The following is a 24725-nucleotide window of genomic DNA, read 5'->3' on the forward strand; positions in this document are numbered from 1 at the left end:
GAATTGGATAATTAGGAGTATATACTTAAGGTTCCGGATCATATGCTGAGTCCCACAAATATTATTAAACTCTTATTTCTGGTTGTTTATTGGTAAAATGATATCAAGAATATTTTCTTAACAGTAGCCTTCTTTCCAAAACTGTTAAACGATCTGCATTTGGTTATCTATAGAGTGGCCACCTTTATACTGAAAGAAATACACAGTTCTGATCACACTCACAATTCCCACCTAGAGTCCACAATGTGGGCCTGATTTATCAAGGTACGTATCTACCACTTTTAAGTGTATCATACGCAAAATAACTCTGTTTTACACCTAGCACTTAAACTAGTAAACGCAACCCTGTCCACTCCGTCTTCTTCTGCAAAGGACAGTTACTACAGCCTACAATTTCAGGGATTGAATGGGCAGGGAAGGGGCATTTTGCCATTGTCAATGTACAGTAAGGGTGTGCCAAACTCGAGTGCACGCAGCCACATCTGAGTTCAGTATGTGTGGCTCGATGAATCAGGGCCTGTGTGTCTCACTGCTTATCAGACTCCAGCCAAATAGCAACCAAAGCTCAGCAACAGACTTCTGCTAATCTCTGTCCTCCCAATCTCCTGGTGATGCGTTTCGCCTGCACTTGCAGATTTTTTCAAAGCAAGATTACTATGTAGAGTGGTATCTTAATAGTATAATTAGACAATCCATCCTCCTTATCAATTAACTATTTAATCAACATTTGTGTCAGTGTACTGTTCGATTACTATAGAAGCTGATTCTTTAATAGTACACTATGTAAAGGACACTAAAGCATGTAATTAACATGTATCTATGCAAGTAAGGTTTCAAAGATTACAAAATATTCTATGATATAGTCTATAATCCACTGAGATTTATGCAAAGTAGTCAATATGACAGAGATGTTTAGTTCTAGTCTAATAACGTTGACAAATAATTTCCATAAGTATATAAATTATACATATATCACACACAGAAGGAATCTTGATTCAACCCTGGGCATGTTATGTATAGTCATGTAGGGTTTGTCCTTAAAGATCATTACTTTAAACATCTTGCTATTACTTACAGACCGGGGCTTGTTTTACCTACAACCTAGGGCTTGGCTTGCAGGCTGAGGTGCAGAAGGACTGGCAACGCCGGTTACAGTTGCCGCTGATAGATGGCATAACCTGGTCTGACCTCTATGTGTAAATAGTATGCAAGCGCAGTGAAAGACCTTTTTCCCATGGTGCTGGTGCTATCATCAGTCATAACCTGATGCGCTTATTATTATTATAGATTGTGTGCCAGTCACTAGTGTTACAAATTGTTCCCGTAACTTAAAAATCTAGCTCCTGGGGCGAGAAAGACAAATGTCACCCCCCTAGGCCTCAATTTTAACCAAATAAACCTAAAATATTGCTAAATTGTGCCCCCCTTCAGCGTTGCGCCCTGGGAGGTCGCCCCTGTCGCACAGCCCTAGTTACGGCCCTGCCGATGTTATGCTGTGTACCAGACAATTTCTAGACCTTAGTTTACTGAATGGTGTTATCCCCATTTTCAGTGCTGATCTGCTAGCATTAATTGTATTAAGGACATTTACTATTAAAGACACTCCAATTTTGGTCACATCTACTTTGAAAGTCTTTTATGTGTTGGTGCACTACCGTTACTACTACTTTTAGTCCCTGCATTGCTACCAGCCATTGGGATCAATTATTCAGAATTATTCAGAATCTCTAAATTGAAAGAGCAGTATAGTCTTAGTCCTGCTGCATCTGGAACACCATAATTAATAAATAAATTGAATCCTTTTTAGTTCTATTCTGCGCTCGTTGGCCCCTCAATTTCCTCTCTAAGAGCTTACCTGCTCTGTTCCCCGCCACATAGTATTTTTGTCGAAGTCTAGTTAACGCTAATTGGGTCTTGGACAGTAACATTTTCTGAAGTTGGGCTCTAACTAGAGTAATTTCTTTCTTCAGTTTCTTAGAGGGGTGTGATTTATTTTGAGTGTCTAGTTTAACTAACTTTTCTTCGAGTTCTTTTTGCAAAAAGGCATTAGCCCTTTTTAACCGAGAGCCCGTCTGGATCGCAACCCCTCTCACAACTGCTTTTAACGCACACTAAAAATTAAAGATGGTTGTGTCAGAAGGGGCGTTGTTTTAGCAGTATTGATCAATCGCTTTTTTGAGATCCAGTCTAGCTTCTAGTTGGGACCAAAGGTATGATGGCATACACCACTGCCTGGGGGAAGCAAAAGTGAAATTAGACTTCCACGTCCACAACACTGGTGCATGGTCTGACCAAGTTATCGGAAGGATCTCGACTAGCTTGGTAGCCTGTAGTAACCATTTATCTGCAATAATCAAGTCTATACGCGAATAAGAATTATGCACAGAAGAGAAATATGTAAAGTCTCTGCCATTGGGATCTTCAGTTCTCCAAACATTGTACAAGTCGAATTCCCTCAACAACTTGGTAAAGGCTAGTGAGGGGCCCGATAGACTCATACCCACAGCAGGGAATGAAGATTGAGATGATCTATCCAGTTTTGGATCTGCTACTATATTAAAGTCTCCCATAACTATCAGTCCTCCTTCTTTATGTTTCTCTATTTCCTGAAAGACCCCCCTCAGAAAAGGAACCTGTCTAGAGTTAGGGGCGTACAGCGAAACTATGGTAACAAGTTTATTGTCTAACGTACTTATCAAGATCAAGTATCTACCTGCCTTGTCTGCAATAGTAGATTTATGGATGAATTCAACTCTATTACTGAATAAGATGGCCACACCATTCCTCTTATGAAGGCCATTAGCGGTAAAGCATAATGGGAAATGTCTATCTCTCAATACCGGGGGAGCCACGGCTTTAAAATGCGTTTCTTGTAGGGCCACTACATCTGCTTTGAGTTTATAAAATGATGAAAGTGCCAATCTTCGTTTATTAGGGGAGTTCAAACCTCTTGCATTTTGTGTCAAAAACTTAACCATTTGCAATAGAAATATGGGCTATAGAAACTCTCCACTGACTATTGCTATTAACCAACTACATAATCTAATGAGTACCAGATCATGATCAGGCTTAGCGCTAAAACAGCACGAAAAACCAATTATTTGTGTTAATATGTACCCGGGGCAGAAAGGAAAGTAAGGGGAAATTTTTTTAAAGAAAACAGTAAACATTGAAGAAAAACCAATATAACCCTAAATAGAGGGTTAGAGTATTTGCTGTAAGGGGAAAGGAAAAACACCAGCAACATGTAAATATGGGGGGTGTCCTGGGACGCATACATGGACCCCTCCACCCCCACCACCCGCCAGACCCGATAACTACCAACATATAATAATCTTGAACATATTAACTCTTTCTAACTATTCAGAAAGGCAACAAATCAACCTAAAACTAGTGTAATATTAACATCACCGCTTGGCATATGAACATTTAGAGCTTCCAGCCTTTGCGCCTTCTACCGTCCCGTAACCTGTTGATCTTCTCATGTTCAATCTTGGACCTGCAGAGAGAGAAAAAACACACACACACAAACAGTGGGGAGACAGCACAATGAAGAGTGTCCTCTTCTATGACTTGGAATAAGAGAGTCACTCATGTCTCTTCCTGCTCCCGACATAATAGGACCAAGGTGAAGCATAGGGTCTTGATACAGGTTAACAGGATCTGGATCGGAGCCCACTGACCAAGTATAGGAGACTGGAAACATCAGAATCTCTAAACGTCTTCCAATCACTTTGACCATTCATGTCTTAGGCGTAGGCATGACGTAGGAGTCGGCTCAGGCACCGGAATATCCCAGGACTTCAATAAAGCCAGTCCTTCAGCTGCTGAGGAAGCGACATGGGTAACATTATCTCACCGTATAATTAGCTTGACGGGGAAACCCCACTTATATGAAATGTCCCGATCTCTCAGAGCCTTGGTTATACCTTGAAACGATCTCCTCTTGGCTAAAGTAGCAAATGAAAAGTCCTGAAAGATTTGGAGGTTCTGTAGGTGCTCAGCATTAGCCTCCATTCTAGCTGCTCCTAAAATCCGCTCTTTTACAGGGAAAAAATTAATCCTCATGAGAGTGTCTCTAGGTACATTCTCTGGAGCTGATCTTGGCTTAGAAAGCCTATGGATGCGATCCAACATCAGATCTTGTTCCATTGCTTCAGGGAGAAGTTTGTGAAACAACTCCGTGGCGAATGAGAGCAACTCAGAAGAAGCCACTGTTTCTGGAATGCCTCTGATCCTGATATTGTTTCTCCTTGATCTGTCTTCCATGTCTGTAAATTTATCACGGTGTGAAAAGACTTCATCTCGCAATTTTTCATGTTCAGTTATAAGGTTGTTGTGCGAGGCCGCCAGCTCTTCCATTTTATCCTCAATATGGCTGGTGCGTCCGCCCTAGTGAATGACTTCTTGATGTAATTCTTTCATGGACGCTTTCATTTCGGACAAGATTTCGGTTTTAAACAGGGCCAGCATATTCTGCATAGACTTAACCGTGAGAGGTCCCTCAAGGTCTCCCTCTTCTGACTGGTTGCCGGCAGTAGGGTCTTTTCGTTTCTCCCCTGCTTGTGTAGCTACAGCACTACCGGCCGGTCTATCTTTCTTGGCATAACCCATGCTGTAGGAGATATTTTGAGGCTTGAAAAATTGGACCGGTGATGCAGAAGTAGTAGGCTTTACTTTTTTAGGAGCCATTACACCGGATACTGGACAAACGATGACTTGAAGTGAAAAACAGACAAAGGAGAGAAAGAAGAGGACTTTCCAGAGAATAAAATTGCCAAGTGCCCAACTGTTAGAGTATTTAAACGCACTTAACTAGCATTTGCACAGATTGTATAAGGGCTGGAGGTGATGAGGGTACAGGGACCCTGCAGGATTATTCCATGGTTTACATTTGGCAAGAATGATGACTTCTTTAATCTATGGACTCAACTGTGTGAAGTGTAAATTTTCAGAGAGCCTCAACACTGTCCCTGTTATTAAACTGGAAGCAGGCTAGCACAGACTGTTTGGAGCTAAGTGCTGGTGGGTCAAACAGCTCTGAGAGCAGATTATGGAGCCAATAAGGAACTGTAGCTAAGTATGAGCCCTCACAGGCAGGCTTCCTTTCACCTCCTCTGCCAGCAGTTTATTCTATGGCAGTGAGAAGTTCTCCTCCCCCGTCTCAGGAGGGACACGTGTGATGCTGCTGTTGAGCCCTCTGAAGGCCTGTTACTGGACCCAGCTGTTGTCACCCAGCACAGGGGGGATAGTGTCTGAACCCCACTGTCTATATCACCTCCGGATGGTGCCACGTAGCCCCGCCTCCACCGGAAGTTCGTCTGTGGCAGGCTAGCAATAACTCTAGGCCGGGGCTTCCGGACCGGAAGTAGGTCCCTGGCCGGATCTAGGCATCTCACGGAGCCCCCGCTTGGTAAAGGACCTCTGGATGGGGAGGGGGGAAGAGGAACTGGCGGATCAGGCCCGGAGAAAGTACCTTGAGGGGTCCACGCTTCAGGGCAGTTCCACGCTGCCCAAGAGACTCTCCTTCCCACGTGGAAGTGATAATGTCCCCTCACTCTCTGGGGTTCTCCCCGTCCTATGTGGCCAACAAAAAGAGAGGGGCTCTCCAAAACAAGGCTATTTACTAGCCAAGAGCCCGGAGCTCACAGGGGTTGCTGCTATCCACCACGGCGTCCAGACCACGCCCCTGAATCCTTTTTAGAACTTGTAAATCAGCATACATTATTACTGCAGTATTGAAGAAAACGTTAAAATTCACATGCATAGTCAGATATACTCTTAATCAGTATTGCTGACTTTATATTTGAGCATTACCCAAATCAAGAGCTATTGATGTTCATACCCACTCACCATGAGCTAATAACGAGGCAAGCAATACAAACACAAAAGGGCTGTAAATCACTTAAGGAAAGCAAAGAGCTACAACGCAGAATAAGGCTGGGTACACACAACAGAAAATTTCAAATTATGCGATATTGTTAGTGATTATACCAAAAGCTAAAGTTCCAGTCAGCATGCCAGTTCATGCGTACACACTATAGACATTTTAAATGATTTTCACACAATTTAGCGTCAGAGCTGTGATTTTTGCCTGTCATAATCATCGTCTCAAACGATCGTGACTCCGTACACACTGTATAGATATATGGCCTCCCAGCAGCAATATACTAAATAAATTTAAATAAAAGGCTGAACCTCAGCACACACTGCACCAACAAACAAAGATTCTGGAAAAGGAAATACACCATCACCATTCATTATATTGAACATCTTTGTGCATAGTGTTTAATGGCCACAATAAATCAACAAAAAGCTTGTGGTTTGTTGCTTTTTGCTATGGCAAGAACACTGCAAAAACAGACCTGGAGGGAAAGGAGAAGAATGAATCGGATTGGTGCCAGAGGAGAGACTCCTTTTCACATATGCCCCTGCTACAGGAGATATAGGATAACAACACAGATGACTTCAAATACAAATCATACTTGCCAACTCTCCCGGATTGTCCGGGAGACTCCCGCATTTTGCGAGAGTCTGCCGGACGAGTGTGGCAATCTCCCTGATAGGAAGGGGGAAAAATTTAGTTTAAACGCCGCGATTCACCCGGAATCGCGGCGTTTAGCCCCGCCCCCACTGTAAAATGACGCGATTTGCGTCATTCCGTCACTGGGGCGGGGCCAAAATGACGCGATTTCGCAGCCCCGCCCCCTGCACGCCCACGTCCCAGCCGGCATCTCCCGGAAAAAGAAAAAAAAATGTTGGCAAGTATGATACAAATACAGCACAGCAATTTCACATCAAGCTCTGGGTTTGACTATACCTGAGACTTGTGAGGCTATCATACAAGTTCTTCATGGACAATATATGAAAATTGATGAAAGAAATAGTATGATTTAAAACAAACCTTTTTTTATTAAAATAGAAACTAAACATAACATATTAAAAGCCACACAAACAAAATGTATACATTGTCAGCATACAGTAGAAGTGTAGAAGTTCTGATTTGGGCCTATAGGCGGTTCGGAATATGGAACCCATTTCTGCACCTCAGATAGGGGTTGAAAATGTGAAAGCAAAACGAGCATTTTCAAGAATTGAGTGCAAACACGCACCGTGTACAAGACTAATACACTGGTATCCGCCCCCCACCTAGATGTGTATGTGCATATATATATATATATATATATATATATATGCGCAACATGTGCTATACACCGCGCATGCGCAGTATAATCGGCCTACTGCACATGCGCAAAATGGCGGCGCACCATACAATAAATTACGATACAACCACACACACTACTGATTCTCCTGATGAAGTCTTTTCAGAGGACGAAGCGCATTGAGACTGAGCCTGTTTGCCATATGACTGTAAAGTAACTGTTCTCTATTTGGTTCCTGACTTGAAACCGACTTGTAACTTCTGTGTTGAAGCCATTGGCAGCTGTCTCACGGACGTTTTAGAGATTGAACATTTACTGCCTATATAACTAACATGTATGGACCTAAGATGATCATGTAATATTTCACACAATGTGAGTGTGCACTTTTTTATTTGTTTAATAAATGCTACGTTTGAAAAACTACACTATATAGTGTTTCTACTTTTACTATGTACTTGCTGAGTGATAACTGCTAGCAACGGCTGAGTGTGACCAAGAACTACCAAGTACTAGACAAGCTGTCCCTATACCAGGATGAGCTCATGCGGTTGTCACGGATAAGCTACTTTTATTATTATATTCGGTACGACGCGCCCACTTGGTGTGTTTTATTTTGTCTTTTACCGTTTGATTCCATGTAGAAGGAAAATATATTTGGTCATAGTTTGTATTACATCTCCTTCTGGTACGCCTATATCTGTGTGATGGAACTATAATGCAACTACTTCTGTAACGGTATCACACTATTTGGGTTTCTTCTCTCTTTGCATGGACCTATGAGACACAGCGGACCTACATGACCGCAGCAGAATTGTCTACCCTGTACATTGATGAGTTGTATTCAAGCAGACAGCTGGTACGCATATGCACATATCTTGGTTTTTTGTGTTACCTTACCCATAATAATACACCAAAGGCGCCATATCCCTTCTCATCCGTCTACATTGAACTTTACTTGGCATACCATCCAAATCTGAAGGGAGGCTGCCACTTTGTTATTAAGGAGGTGTCCTGGTGTGAATTTATATTGGACTATTATATTTATACCTATCCTCAATTCTGAAATAAGCGCCACTGTTATTGTCATCATTTTAAAATATATATATATATATATATATATATATATATATATAGTTGTAATAAAATGCAAAATGTTAACAAACCTTGAATGATTCAAACACAACACTCTATTATGACAAAATAAAACAACCCCCTAGTACAGGCATATATAGGCAATAAAATATCTAAAAATTATTTATAATCATATACTAACATCCTCCAGCCCTTTCTGTCTTTTTAACATTTTAGTGACCGCTGAGACCACAGAAAGTATCCATGTCACTGCTACACAATACACCCACAAGCTATTTCATCACCTCACCCCACCAGCCAATTCATTAATCCAGCCTAGCCAATTCAATAACCCTCCCATTGCCACTTCATTAACTCCCCCTATCCAAATCATTAACCCCCCAGCCAATTAATTAGCCCCCCTCTAGCCAATTCATTAATCCCCCCAATCACCTCCTCCCCCTAGCCAATTCATTAATCCCCCACCTAGCCAATTCATTACCCCCCCAGTCACCTCCTCCCCTTATGCCAATTCATTAATTCCCCCCTCTAGCCAATTCATTAATCCCCCCAGATATTTAACAAACTGCACTTACCTTGCTCTGCTCCTCTTCTCTCCAGGCTCTGGGACCTCTGTCTTCTTGACAGCTAATAGCAGCTAATAGCACAGTGATGGCTAATCTGTGACACCCCAGGTGTTGTGAAACTACAAGCCCCAGCATGCTTTGCCAGTAGATAAGTAGCTGATAGCTGGCAAAGCATGCTGGGGCTTGTAGTTTCACAACACCTGGAGTGTCACAGGTTAGCCATCACTGTAAATAGCATATCCCATGTTGTTAGCTGTCCTGTCAGTGCAGCGCGGGCTCAGTGACTAGTGTGGTCATGTGATCATCTCACATGACAACAATAAGCTTAGCACCCCAACCACACTGACAGGGCAGCTAACAGCAAGGGATGCGCTGTTAGCTGCCTACATTTACCACAGTGCATACGGGGACAGTCGGGGCTGCACCCTTGAGACCAGGGGCGACCCGATCAATGAGGAGGCAAGCACCAACATTTTAGGTGGGGGAAATATATTGACATGTAAAAAAAAAAGCTTGTAAAAGATCATCGGTGCAGGACCCAGCGCCCCAGGCTGCAGCCTGATCAGGCCCTGATGCTAGAATATGTGTTTGCAATAAGAATCAACAGTAAAAATGCAAGTTATGTACAGTAGACATTCATAACATCCTAATAAATGTATTTTATGGAATTAAAAAATAAAAAAAATATATCTTTTTTTAATGTTTTGTCATTAATGACTATATTAATAACAGGTGACATTAATTGAATTTTTTTGTGTGCGTTTTTTGGGGACTTGAAATTCCACCTATCTCCACATCCGCTCCTTGTTGAAAACGGATGTGTGTATCGACAATTTTATTCAAAATAAATGCACATTACATTTGTTTTGTGTTCCTTGAGGAATGAGGCCATCTGTGCCAGATCATTGAGTTCATGCAGTTCATACAGTTCTTAACTAGTCTGTTATCGATGCTGTGCTATCCTGCTTATGACTATACTGACTACTTATATTGTTCTTGCTGTAACTCCTGGTTTTCATCCTGATTCTCCTCTCCAGGCATTTCACTGCACTTTGAAAACTGTGTTTTGCTGTTTCAATAAAGATTGTCACAATTAACTCATTCCTGTATTATAATGCTTTCTAGATAAAGGTAAAACACTAATTCATGACAATGTCAGAGGTAGAGACACTGAAGTTGTTGGATTGGCAGGTAGTGATCCAGGAAAAAACTGTATCACGAAGGTCAAGGGTATACAGGAAATGAGAGTAATCAACAGTGTTGAAAGTGGCTGAGCTTAGTATGGAGATGTGGCTTTCTGTCCCAAACTGTGTCAAGTGTCTGTCACATATACTAAAGAAGGCACTGTATGCGAAGTATGCTATCATTTAAAGACATTTGGTAGGTTGGCAGCTGAACTGGGGCAAAGGAAATATAGGTTAAGTTCAATGATATGTGTTTGAAGTATTTTGATGAGTATTGACTGTCACGGTCTGCATCCTGCAACTCCAGTCTGTCAGATACTATGTTGGACCTTTGTATATATATCTGCAGTAGTACCACTTGTCCACCAAAGGGGCCACTGTGGTACACAGACTGCTCTCTTACCTGTCATAGCTGTTTCATTTCTCCAGGATGATTAACACCTGCCTCTGGCCTATAAAAGCCTGCTTGTTCCAGCAGCCTTTGCCAGATCACCTGTTGCTGTTACCTGTGTTGCTGTTCCTGTGTTCTTTCCTGATTGATCTTCTGGAATTGACCTCTGCCTTTGACCCCTGACTCAGCTTGTCTGTGGCTCTGTACCTGCTTTCAGCTCTCCAGTGTTTCTGCATTATCCTGCTGCAGAATACTACCAACAATACCTGCTCTCAGCTCCCCAGTGTTACCTCGTGGTAAAGTCTTGCAGATCATCGCATCCTGTGTCTGTTCTCTTCAGTGCCTTTCTCCGCAGACCATGGCACCTTGTTTGTTATCTCCACTACTTCGTGGTGAAGTCCTGCAGACCATCACATTCAGCATCAGATGGGGTGGTTTGAGCATTTCCTGAGTTCTTTTGCTATTTCTGCCATACCCTGCCGTACTGCATCTTGAAACCTGTGTAACCGGTGTTTAATAAAAACCACTTTGTTAACTACGCTCTCTCTGTGGTATCATGTTGGGAATCCTGACTGTGACATCATGTAGGTGCCGGGGCACATAACTGTGGCTATGAGATCTGGGCAGTGTAAACCCACCTTGACAGATTATTGACTCTATCTGATTAGTATCCAGCATACCTTTTCCTTGTGCATCTGAAAGACCTCCTTTAGACTACTGTTTGATCGCAGCTCACCATGCTGATCTGTTTACACATGTTGACCATCGCTTGTCTACAGTGAACGTTTTTCCACCTTTCAGTCATGATTATTACCATCAGTGCATTGTTTATGCTAACTTTCTTATTGCTCTGGAACCTCTAGGTGAACTCTACTGCTGAAAGAACTGTGATATTGACTCCAGACGCTGTTGTTACTGAAGTGGCTTGTATTTGCCTCTCACATGCCATTCATCATTTTCATTGTGGAGTTTGTGTCACTGTACCCTGGCTGAGGATTCAGCTTCAAATCTATTACTCTAACTTATAATTCCACATCAAGGTTCTGCAAGTCCCATGATATATACATTTCAGATTCTGTTTGACATTGAAGCTAGTTCCCACTGTAATTTGCAGGCTGTTACTTGTTTGCACTGTAATTGTTCCAACACTGTTCACTGGCTGGAGATTAGATGTTCAGTAAGACTGTGTCATTGTTGCACTGTTCATTTTCAGTGGATCAGCCACAACATTAAAATCACAGATAAGTGAAGTGAATAACATTGATTATCTCAATAAAATGGCACCTATCAAGGGGTGGGATGTAGTAGTCAGCAATTTAATAGCCAGTTCTTAAAGTTGATGTGTTGGAAGCAGGAAACATGGGCAGGCGTGAGGATCTGAATGACTTTGACAAAGGCCAAATTGTGATGGCTAGCCGATTGGGTCAGTGTATCGCCAAAACAGAAGGTCTTGTGAGATATACCCTGTATGCAGTGTATACCAAAAGTAGTAAAAGGAACGACAACCGGTAAACTAGCAACAGGGTAAATTAAAAAAAAACAGTAATACTTACCAACCACCAGGTTCTTCATCTGTAATAATTTCAATGGGCCATAGTTGCCCTTTGAATGTCGACATTGTGACTGTCAATATTACTACTGATGACAGTCAAAATGTCTTCATTTTAAACATATCAACAGGATGAATATGTTAACATTTATTCTGGCACCATTTTGATGTTAACAGTATAAGTGTCTATATATTCACTGTCGCCATATCATACACAACACTGTATACCGGCCACCCTGGACACTGCGAGCTCATGGAGGACAGAAACCTCCCGTGGAGCAGAACCTGCTCTTTACTGCAATTATCTAATCAATCATGTGGCAGCAACTTAATGCATAAAGGCATGGAGACATGATCAAGAGGTTCAGTTGTTGTTTAGACTAAACACCAGGAGGGGGAGGAAATGGGATCTAAGTGACTTTGACCAAGAAATGATTGCCAGATGGAGTGGTTTGAGTATTTCCTGGAAATTTTCACACACAACAGTCTCTAGAGTAATACGCAGCCCATAATAACATCCTGTAAATGGCAGTTCTGTTGGTGAAAACACTGTTGTTAATAAAAAGGGATCTGAAAAGTGTAGCTAGGTTCAAGCTGATAAGAAGAAAACAGTAAATCAAATAACCATGCATTACAACAGTTGTATGCGGAAGAGCATCTCTGAAATACAGCACATCAAACCTTGAAGTAGGCTATAGCAGTAGAATACCACACCTCTTTCCACTGCTGTCAGCTAAGAACATAAAACTGTCAGACTCAGAAGGTGCTGTAGACTCACTAACTACCACTAACTGGTATTTACGCCACTGAACTAGGAGGTGCGGAGTCTAACGTAGCCCTGGTGTTCACACAGGTTGCAGTCCTCCAAGACAGTTACCAGTGTAGTGATAGAGAATAGTCTCAACGATCTGGGTCAAACCAACCAGGAGGAGAAGGTACCGAATGGATATCTACAGAGAAGTCAGACAGGCCAAGGTCACAATGATGAGACGAATAGCGCAATCCAGGAGAATGACAAGCTGGGGGTCACAACAGAAGACAATGATGGGCACAATCCAGAAGAGTAGTCAATAGAAGCCGAGTCAAACCAAATAGGAGCAGGAACATACAAATAATGCTGGAGAGAGGAGACCTGATACTCTGACACCCTAATGGTGCAAGAGCAGAGTTTAAATTGAGGCTGGAGGAAGTGGGTGGTCAGACATGATGACCGCCAAAGCCCGAAAGTGCCCCATTGCCTAGCAACAGAATGCTTTTTATCTACTCAAATGTGAATCTGTTACCATGAAGAGATTTTACATTCAACAAGTCTCACTTTTAAGGATTCAAAGTGTCTTCTTTGTCAGTCGCATTCCCCGCTTCTTCTCCCTTGCCAGGCAATGGAACGCTTCTACCGCCCGGACTCTGGGCGCATGTGCGGCCATTGCTACGGCAATGGGATGCGCTCCTCGGCTTCCTGTCGCCGGTCAGCCACGCTGACAGCCGATTCCCCTGTCCACCAATGCAATCTCAGTAGTGTCAGGCGCCGTCCCCACACCTTCACTCGGTGCCGGGGACGGGCGCCTCTCTCAGAGTCCCCACGTCCCATTGCTAGGCAACGAGACGAATGACATACTTCCGCCCGGCGGCCGGGCGCATGCACGGGGGTCCGCTTCCCGTTGCCTAGCAACGGGACGCTATTCCTCTCATCTGACCCCCGCTCTCCAATTGGGTAATGGCGCCTCCTATATCAGGAAGTCTCTGGCACCATTAGGGTGCCAGAGTATTGTGGAACGGTTCCCCTGCTCCAGCGTCTCCCAGTGTTCAACTGTTCTCGGACTGACTTTCTGGCTCCTGACCCGGCTTGTTTGACATTTCCTACGGATCTCCCTTGGGCATTATCCTCCTCTTTGGCTTTGACCCCAGACCGTCTGACCTCACTTTGTGTGCCTCCTCTGTACTGCGCAGCCAGCCCGGTTTGACCTCGGATTGCCTCACTACATTCCTGCCTGATCCCTATACTGTCCTACCTCTGGTCAGTACAGCACCATTTGCCTGCACCACTTCACTAGTGGCTGACCCTGAGGGCCGAGACCTGCGTACTCCTGCAGCTAATTCCAAACTTCCAGACTCCGCGCCTCCGGGTTAGCTGTGCCAATATGAGTAAGTGGCCTCTACGTTGAACCGTGACAGTATACTCTGGCCATGACAAACAAAGGCACAGACGAGCCCTCGGCCCGTGACCTTCTACTCCACTTGGCCCATCGTGTGGAAAAGCAGGACTCTGAACAGGCTCAATTACTTGTCACGATTTGAGTAGTTTTTTAATGATCCCTTGCCTCTGTCTATGATGATCTACCTCAAAAGTGACAGAGGATAGTGGAGGCAACACTCAGGCTGAATATCAGTAGCAATAAGACACTGGAGAGATGATAAAATTGAAGGATATATTGCTTGATGACACAACAGGTATATATGCTGATGGTATAATAGCAATGGAAGAATATATATAACATGGAAAGCACACACGGCAATGGAATACAAACAGAATGCAATTCACAATATATACTTCAGTTTGTTAGTAACTCTAAGCAACTGTTATGGGATGAAATAGCAAATAGTCCAGACATGAAGATGGTATATTCCACATAGCAGGTGGTCACTGATATCACGATAATTCTTGGACAATATATATCAATCCCAATATGATCAAATAGAGCAGAGAGCCCTTAAACAGTCTGTTACTTAGAAGTAATAGAAAAGCAAAGAATCCCAGCCACGTGCCGCCCCGTAAGGCTAATATCCTCCAGCAACGATCCAACACAGAGATATCTTAATATATAGCAAAGTTCACAAGATGAAGTTCAATAGTAGTAAACTTAATAGCAAGCTCGCTATGGAACACAGTCACAGTAGAATAGTGAGCAGAATCACAGGAGAGTCTTTAACGGGAGCCAGCTTGAACATACAGCACAGGTGCATAGAATCAACTTGAATATGCAGCGATCAACTCACGGAAGATGTTTCCAATCTGTAACTTGACAGCGGTAAAGTGCCACGGACCACAGAGGACTACAGGTACCAGGTGCATAGATGTAAAAGCAAAAGTTCAATCAGCAGACATCCATGATAGTAGATTCGACATAGTAGAACTACAGGTACCAGATGCGAAGATGTCATAAGCGAAAGTCTAGCTAGCAGGTAACAGCAGCAGCAAACTCTGGGCACAGCGTAGAACTACAGGTACCAAGTGCAACGATGAATTAGGTAAGTCCAGCCGGCAGGTCACAGCAACAATAGACTCAGGAGGCCCAAACAGAGGAACAGGTAATGGTAACCAGGAGCCAGGCAATCTGAGTAACACGACGAACAGGCAATGACCCAAAGGTTATGGGTAGTTTAAATAGTACTCAGGACCAATGAGAATCAGGGAGGAGGTCCTGATCACACAACCAGCAGTACCTGTATGAAAGTAGTGTCTCTGAGTGGGAACAAGTCCAAAACATAGTTCATAGGGAAAAAGTCACAATGCTATCACCTATCTACGGGACCGGCGCGTGACATTACTACAGTGTTTCCAGGGAGTGGTCTCTCGGCTGGATACCTTGCAAGCCTCCCTCGCTGCTCCTCGTCCAGCAACGGTCACCACCGCAGGTTCCACACAGCCTACCTCCTCTACCTCTGTGGTTTCTTCTACCCTCCTGTAATTGCCAAGTGTCCCAAAAGACCGGGACACGCTTCCTCCTAGTTGGTGTTAGGGAGGCCGAACTAGGAGTCAAGTTTATCACTCCCTATACCTCCTCCAAATCTGATTTTTCGATGACCATCACCCTGGAGTCTCCTATTGGGCCTTTCCTGACACAAGCCTTTGTGGATTCCGGCTCTGCCGGGAATTTCATCTCCGCCACCCTGGCTTCTCAACTCCATATTACTACACGGCCTCTTACTCTGCCTTTGTTTCTGTCTGCTGTGGATGGTAATCGCATCTCCAATGTAACCATTTCGTTGGTCACTTCTCCACTCCGTCTGACCGTCAGTGTTCTTCACTCCGAGATGATTGAGTTCCTAGTCCTTCCACAGTCCGTGAACTGCGTCATTTTAGGTCTTCCTTGGCTCAGAGTTCATGCCCCGCAGTTTGATTGGAACATAGCGCAAGTCTCTTATTGGGGTCCTCAGTGTCATAAGAATTGTCTATCCTCAGTTAAGCCAGTGTCCACGGTTCTCCCGTGTCACGTGATTTCTTCTCAACACCTCCTCCCGACACCTTATGCGGCCTTCCAAGATGTTTTTTCCAAAACCGCCTCTGAGGTCCTACCTCCTCATAGACCCTGGGACTGTGCTATTGAACTCATTCCGGATCGTCCTATTCCCAAAGGTCGGATCTATCTGCTTTCTCTTCCCGAGAATTAAGCTATGTCCCAGTATATTTCGGAGAACCTGCAGCGCGGTTTCATTAGGAAATCCTCTTCTCCGGCTGAAGCGGGATTTTTCTTTGTCAAAAAGAAAGATGGGTCCCTTCGCCCTTGCATCGATTTCCGTCAGTTGAACAAGATTAACGTTAAAAGCAACTACCCTCTTCCCCTTATCTCTGAACTGTTTGACAGGATTAGTGGTTCCAAAATTTTTTCTAAATTGGACCTTCGTGGAGCTTATAATTTGATCCGTATTAAACAAGGGGATGAATAGAAGACTGCATTTTGTACTCGCGAAGGCCACTTTGAGTATTTGGTGATGCCTTTTGGACTTTGTAACGCTCCAGCTGTGTTTCAGTCTTTTATGAACAAGATATTCCAAGACCTACTCTACAAGTTTGTGGTTATCTACTTGGATGATATATTAATTTTTTCCCCAGATCTCGCTTCTCACCGTTCCCATGTGTCTGAGGTTCTCTGCTGTCTTCGACAAAATCAACTGTTCTGCAAATTGGAGAAGTGACAGAGATTAATTTTTTGGGCTACCTGGTGTCTGATTCCGGTCTTCAAATGGATCCTGAAAAGGTCTCCGCCATCACTATAACTGGCCCCAACCCCATGGGTTAAAGTCTGTTCAGCGATTCATTGGTTTCTCCAATTTCTATAGGCAGTTTATAAAGAATTTTTCCACCCTCATTGCTCCTATCACTGCCCTGACTCGGAAATCTGCTAACCCTAAACACTGGCCACCAGAGGCTGTCTGTCACTCACCAGACTGTGAGTGCTTCTTCCCGTGTGTTTAGGAACCGTGGCCGTCCACCATCCTGAGGGTCTGCGCATGCGCAGCCCTTTCAAACCTTCAGTACCTGTTCCTTTTAGTTAATTGGCTGATCAGGCAACACTCCCTATTTAAAGCACCTGAGTTCCATACCTTGTGGCCTGATCTTGGAGTCTCATTCCCCATGAGCCTCTGAAGGTGTTCCTGTGTTTCCTCGTGTATTCAGCTCAGCTGATTCCTGTGGTTTCCAGACCACTTCAGCGCTCCTGTGCTTCATTGTGACTGTATTAGCTGATTCCTATCCGCTGCCTCCGTGCACTACAGTTATCTACTCACTTCAACTCTCCTGTGTTTCATCGAGACTGCACCAGCTGATTCCTATCCGCTGCCTCCGTGCTCAACAGTTCCAGCTCATCTCAACTCTCCCGTGTTTCCCCGTGACTGCACCTGCTGATTCCTATCCGCTACCTCCGTGTACCTGCAGTGTCCTGCTTGCCGCTACCCTTCAGTTCTACTCGTGTCTGCAGCCAGCTGATCCGCTCTCCGTGCTTCTACAGTGTTCCTGCCTGTGTCTACTCGTCAGTCTGCATCGGATCAACGCCTCGCTGCTTTCATCTCGTCTAGACCATCTCTACTCTTCAGTGTTCTCCAGGTGTCCAGTTCTATATACTACTGCTTCCTGAGTATTTGTTTCCATCTCTGCTGGTCTACCTACCTGTGCGCTGCACCTACTTGATTACCGCTCCTACCCTCCTGGGACTTCGCATCTTGCCGGCCTCCAGCCGTTCAGGTATCTCTGCACTCCTGTCTGACAGCCTGCTTCTGAACCACGGTATGCATACTTCTCATTGACTGTGCTGGTGTATTGCATATCTTGCTGGACTGAGTTGTTCTCCTCTGGAGTTTACTATCCGCTGAGACTATTGCCATCATTTGACTGTGTTACCTTTTGCCCGGATAGTTCCTGTGACTTTGTATTATTGTGCAGTGCTGTTCAGTCATTTCTATATTGTGCATATCATCGTGGGATCAAGTTCAGTGTGCCCGTGTATACTCTGTATTGCATTCCTCTCCCCGTGCTCCTCCTCACATATATATTCAGTGGTACAACTTGCTAGAGGCAGACCACTGTTCCCTGTTTCCTGAGTCACCTGTTCCAGTATCCTTTCACATAGCAGTGGTACAACTTGCTAACGCAGACCACTGACTTCCCGGATACCTCCACCTGGATTCCATTCCTTCACCTAGACAGCGGTACAACTTGCTAAATGCAGACCGCTGACTCTCATCACCTCCTCGTTGCTGCTGGACATTCCTCCTCACTATAGCAGTGGTACAACTTGCTACCGCAGACCACTGACTACCCTCATGTTTCCTTTGTCCATTCAGTTCCTCGTGTACTACTACCTATATATTACCAGTGCTGCTAGTCATAGACTTTCCACAAGCATTCTCTATCATCTGCTGTCTCCTGTTCCGTGATCACCCTGCTACCAGAGTACCATATTACCATCTATACTGCTCTGGTAAGCCCATCACCTGGTGATCCCTGGGTAAAGACTCCTAGTGCCCGTGACACTGTCGCTGCTTTTGAGTCATTAAAACAGGCTTTTATCTCTGCTCTGGTGCTCATTCAGCCCGACCAAGGCAAGCCCTTTTTTGTAGAGGTTGATGCTTCCTTGGTTGGTGTGGGGGCTGTCCTTTCCCAAGACCTGGTCTCTGGAGATCTTCGTCCCTGCGGATTCTTTTCTAGGAAGTTTCTTCTTGCTGAATGAAACTACGGGATTGGAGACAAGAAACTGTTGGCTATCAAGTTGGCATTAGAAAAAAGGCGTCACTTGTTGGAAGGGGCTCGCTTTCCGGTAACGATCCTCACGGACCACAAAAATCTTGTCTATCTCAAGGATGCCCGTTGCCTCAATCCCCGGCAGGCTCGATGGTCATCTTTTTTCTCCAGGTTTGATCTCAGACTTACCTTTCCATCCTGTTCTGAGAATTTGCGGGCAGACACCCTCTCCAGTTCCTTTGATGACCTGGATTTATCCCCCCCCCCCCCTCTGTGCCTCCACTAATCTTTGAGCCCTCTAAAACTGTTGCTCTTACGAAGACTTCGAACTCCTCCCACGGGTTGTTCGTTCCCTGATCCTTCTTTGCGCAGCAAAGCTCTACATTGGGCGCATGATTCCAAGGTTGCTGGTCATGCAGGAGTCAAAAAGACCTTAGCTTTTCTGTCCTGGCATTTCTGGTGGCCCTCTCTACGTGCTGATTCACGAACATAGGCCACATAGTCACGAACATAGTTTGTGACTATGTGGCCTCTTGTGATATCTGTGCACGTAATAAGACGACCAGACGCTCACCTGCTGAGTTATTGTTGCCTCTACCAGCTCTGCATCTCGATGGACTTTATTACCGATCTGCCTCCTAGTAACGGTCATAATACTATCTGGGTAGTGGTAGTTTTCTAAGATGGCTCACTTTATACCTCTTAAAGGTCTTCCCTCTGCTCCTAAGTTTTTATTAAAGAGACCTTTCGTTTACATGGCTGCCCTCAAGAGATTGTCTCGGACCGTGGTTTTCAATTTGTTTCACAATTTTGGAGCATTCTGTAAAGAGTTGGGTATTGGCTTAAAGTTTTAGTCTGGTTATCATCCGCAGACTAATGGCCAAACTGCGCATGTAAATCAAGAATTGGAGGTATTCCTTCATTGTTTCTCCTCAGAAAATCACTCGGACTGGAGCAATCTCTTACCCTGTGCTGAATTTGCCCATAATTTCCATGTCCATGATTCCTCCGGTTCCTCTCCATTCTTTACAGTTTTCTGAACTCATCCTTTGGTTCCCGACTTCAATTCCTCTCCTACATCTTGTGTTCCTGCCGCTAATTCCCTAGTCCATAATATATCTCGCATCTGGGCTACTACGAAAGAGAGACTGTTAAGAGCTGGTCAACAATTCAAGCAGGCCGCTGATCGTCATTGCAGACTGGTCCCTATGCTGCAAACCGGTGACAAGGTTTGGCTTTCTACCAAGAACCTCAGACTCCGAGTTCCATCGTTGAAGCTCGCGCCGAGATTTATCGGTCCTTTTCCGATTCTCCAAGCCATCAACCCGGTGACCTGCAGATTACTGCTTCCACCTTCACTGAAGATTCATAATACCTTTCATATTTCTCTTCTAAAATCCTTGGTACTCCAGGATTTGTTCACCTCCGGCTGCCATTTCGGCTTCTGATAATGAATTTGAGATTAGTCATATTTTGGATTCTCGCCTTTTCCATGGTCGTCTTCAATATCTCGTTCATTGGAAAGGATATGGTCATGAGGAAAGATCGTGGGTTTAAGAGATATCCAGATATCCAGGCTCCTCGGCTGTTGGCTCGGTCCCCGCACCTTTACTCGGTGCCGGGAACGGGCGCCTGTCTCCGAGTCCCCACGTCCCGTTGCCTAGCAATGGGACGCTATTCCTCTCACCTGACCCCCGCTCTCCAATTGGGTAATGGCGCCTCCTATATCAGGAAGTCTCTGGCACCATTAGGGTGCCAGAGTATTGTGGAATGGTTTCCCTGCTCCAGCGTCTCCCAGTGTTCAACTGCTCTCGGACTGACTTTCTGGCTCCTGACCCAGCTTGTTTGACATTTCCTATGGATCCAGTGTCGGACTGGGGCATGAAGGGCCCACCGGGGGAATTCAGTGATAGGGGCCCACTATATTGGGGTGTGGCCAACTTTAGGAGTGGGTGTGGCCAGTAAAGGGGGTGTGGTCAGGCCATGGAGGACAACTTATAGCACTATTTTAAATGTGCACCTTTTGCATTAGACCCTGCCCATTCTACTGGTAGGGAACTACATGGGACCCATTAATAAAACACTTGTGGTTTGGAAGAAACTCCAGTACCAGCTCCTGTCGTCTCCTAATGCACCAAGACAGTTACTTATGATAAGTGCATCATTTGGTTACCTCCAACCCTCGCCTCATATGTTGTTATTGCCCATCATGTATTGAGCTTATTAAAAGCCATTACAAGGGCTACACAAACCAAATAATAACATCATCAATTAGAAGACATAAACTGCACAATTAATTTTTTAGTACAATGGTTACCAACCTGTTGTTGTTGTTGTGACATGTCCTGGAATAAAAGTCAATTCATAAAAAAACAAGTGATTGTAATTCTCAACAAATCTCAGTGAAATCCATCTAATTTCATTTTAAATACGGTTGATATATGCCTATAATACTTTCACTATATCACCCCTAAATTCTAAACAGGACAACCATCAAAAAGAATGCACAATAGGCAAAAGGAAAAATATATAAATATAATTATGTTCTCCTATGCATGTGCCTTTCTACACTAACATACAATATAGACCAACATATTATACAACCCTGAATGATTATATTTTGAACTGGATGCAATTGGAATACTAGACTACATGAAAAGCTCCCTTCATTTGCCAGATCTTGTATACACAGTCTGATTATTAAAATGACTCTTTGTTATAATTATTTTTTAAGGACTCTTACAGAATATGCCACTCGTCAAAGACCATACACACAGCATCAGTGCTACTACGGTTGCGTACTTCACCAATGAATGCTTGTTGAGAAGGGAAATTTTAAAAAAACTGAACAGAATACAGCCCATCCAAAGCCTGTCACATTTATTCCATATATGCTGGTATGCTGCCAGTGTTGTATGAAAGAGAATATAAATATCAAAGGACGGGCGCAAATGGGGGAAGGGTAAAGAAACACAAGGATTGGGTCAATGAATAAGTCAAGGGGAAAACGGTCCCAAAGTCATTAAAGGATGTTGGTCTTCTAGTTCCACCTATACCGATGTCCCAGATGGTAAACTTACATCAATGTGACCTTTTCTATTCCATACAGTATTTGAATAATGTGTCCTCTTGCTTCAAAAAGCACCACCACGATGTACTTTTACTCCCCTCTAAACCTGTTTCTTCTCCTCACCAGAGTGCACATATGGGAGACCAGGGAGAGAACAGAGAAAGATCTCATGGTGTTTTACGTTCTCTATTTATTAAGTTAAAACATGGGGTTAAAAACACTCACATTTTGTATGTTAAAAAGGTATCTTTCAGTCCATATGTTTCCTCGATCAAACGGCAGTATCCAGCTTCTGTATCCCAGCCACGATCAAACTGGCTGGGCTTCAGATAACCCAGGGAAACTCTGCAGCGTCAGAGGGGGCGTGGTCTATTGCGTCCAGTGTTGTATGAACCTATGATGACCAAACTGACCTTGGATCAGTATGTTGATATCAGGACGTCCCCCTCCCCTGCTCAAACTGCTGAAAAACACACTACCGCGCCTGGGCTCTCTGCATCTGCGCGGTAGTGTGGTTACAGGAGATGTGACCGCCGCCGCCATCTAAACAAAGTTCAACATCAAGCTCCGCCCTAACAACGGAGGGGGCGGAGCTTCAACCCCGCTGGGCCTACCGGTGGATTGACCGGCTGTCCGGCGGGCCAGTCCGAGGCTGTATGGATCTCCCTTGGGCATTATCCTCCTCTTTGGCTTTGACCCCAGACCGTCTGACCTCGCTTTGTGTGCCTCCTCTGTACTGCGCAGCCAGCCCGGTTTGACCTCGGATCGCCTCACTACGTTCCTGCCTGATTCCTATACCGTCCTACCTCTGGTCAGTGCAGCACCGTTTACCTGCACCACTTCACTGGTGGCTGACCCTGAGGACCGCGACCTGCATACTCCTGCAGCTAATTTCAAACTTCCTTGCTGGGGTCCCTGGTGAAGACCAGGAGTGCGTTTAGACTCCGCGCCTCCGGGTTAGCTATGCCAATACCAGTAAGTGACCTCTACGTTGAACCGTGACAAGTAGCCTCTATTTCAGGGAGACTCTGGCACCATTATAGTGCCAGAGTATCTAAGTCTCCCTATGCTTCAGCACTTATGTATCCACTACAGTCTCCTATCTGATTTTCTGTGTACTGAACCGGCTAGACTTGACATTGCTTTGGATCTCCCTCTGGTCTGTTCCCTGTCACCTGGTTTTGATCCCTGACTTTGCTTTGTATACTCCTCTGTACCTCACTTGCCCACACGGTTACGACTCCTGCCTGTACGACCAGGATTGTTCACCGCTCACTCCGCTGGTAGCTTCTTCGGAGGGCTGCAACCTGCACGCCACTTGCAGCAAAACCCAAACTCCCTTGCGGGGGTCCCTGGCGAAGACCAGTGGTGTGTTAGACTTCGCGCCTCCTTGGGTAGCAGCGCTAATACCTGCAGGTGACCTTCAGCCAGAAACACCCAGTGACAGTCTTCTTCTAATATCTGACATATATAGTAATGATAAAAATGATTTACCTATGGTCAGTGTGTCTTTCTATGACCACCATTGCATATCACATATTCCATCTTTTGATAATTGAATACATTTATGTGGATCTTCAATATCTCTGTTTCACACTGTGGAAGCAGTTTTGCAGGTATATCATATGCAATCATATGAAGGTATTTTCTCTATGGCTGCAGTTATAAGCCCTAGAACTCTTAAGCATGACCTTGCCTTGAATGGTTTGCAAATTTAGAACTCCTTGAATTAGTTAATATCTTCTTTCTAGTGACAAGAATGCTCTTCTTTGTAGTGTGCCTAGAAACCCCTAGATATTAGTGTCTCTGGGATAATTGTGTCTCTTTTCCTGGTTGATAATCCAAGCATGTTGTTCTAGAACTTAAATGATGTATGCTGTCACTTGGGATGCTGCTTCTCTGGATTTTACCTTTGTCAAAATATTGTTGAGGTAAGGCAATAATTCCCTCTGGTCTTAGGAAGGCCCCTGTATTGAAAATGTTGTTTGAAGATCATGAACCTAAGAAAGTTTTGCAGTGATGGTCTGATGGGTACATAGAGTTATGCATCCTTGAGGTCGACAGCTGTGAGAAAATCCCCCACCTCAACTGCATTCAGGGTAGACTGTAGGGATTTCATATTACATTGCCTGGTTCTTATATTTTTTTAAGGCTCCATGAATTAAAAATCATACAATATTCCCTTCCATGGCCCTACAATGAAAATCCTGGAGTAGAAATTGTGCTTTTTTTAATGCACAATAACCCTTATAATTACCGACCTAGCTCACCAAAGCCTGTCCTTAAAGGTGGAAGCTTTAAATCTTGTTGTCTGGCGGATGTCTCCCAAACTCCCAAATATAACCTCTCATAACTGTTGTCTAGACCCTGTTGTGGTTAAGGTCCATTGCTCTGAAAATCTGGAGAGCCTACCTCCTACCATTGTATCTCCAGAAGAATTAACTTCTTGTGCACCATAGGTATAAAAATATGGAAACACCCTAGGATTCCTTGTCTCTCCACAGCTGATATCTCTGTCTTGATGTACATGTGTGGAACTGCTTGCCGTAACTTCTTCCAGGCCTGTATTGCTTGGCCTCTCTGAATACTCTATGGAGACTAGAGTTGCCATCAGTTTGGAAAGGTCTTCCTGTGCATGTCCTCTTGTTAGACTTGACTTTTGGCAGACATTAAATGCAATGGCTCTGGCAGATAATATGACAAAGTCCATTAACAAATAAACTCAAATGCACATTTCATTTCAGGGAGTATCTTC

This window comes from Mixophyes fleayi, chromosome 3 (genome assembly GCF_038048845.1).
Source record: "Mixophyes fleayi isolate aMixFle1 chromosome 3, aMixFle1.hap1, whole genome shotgun sequence".
Taxonomy (NCBI): domain Eukaryota; kingdom Metazoa; phylum Chordata; class Amphibia; order Anura; family Limnodynastidae; genus Mixophyes; species Mixophyes fleayi.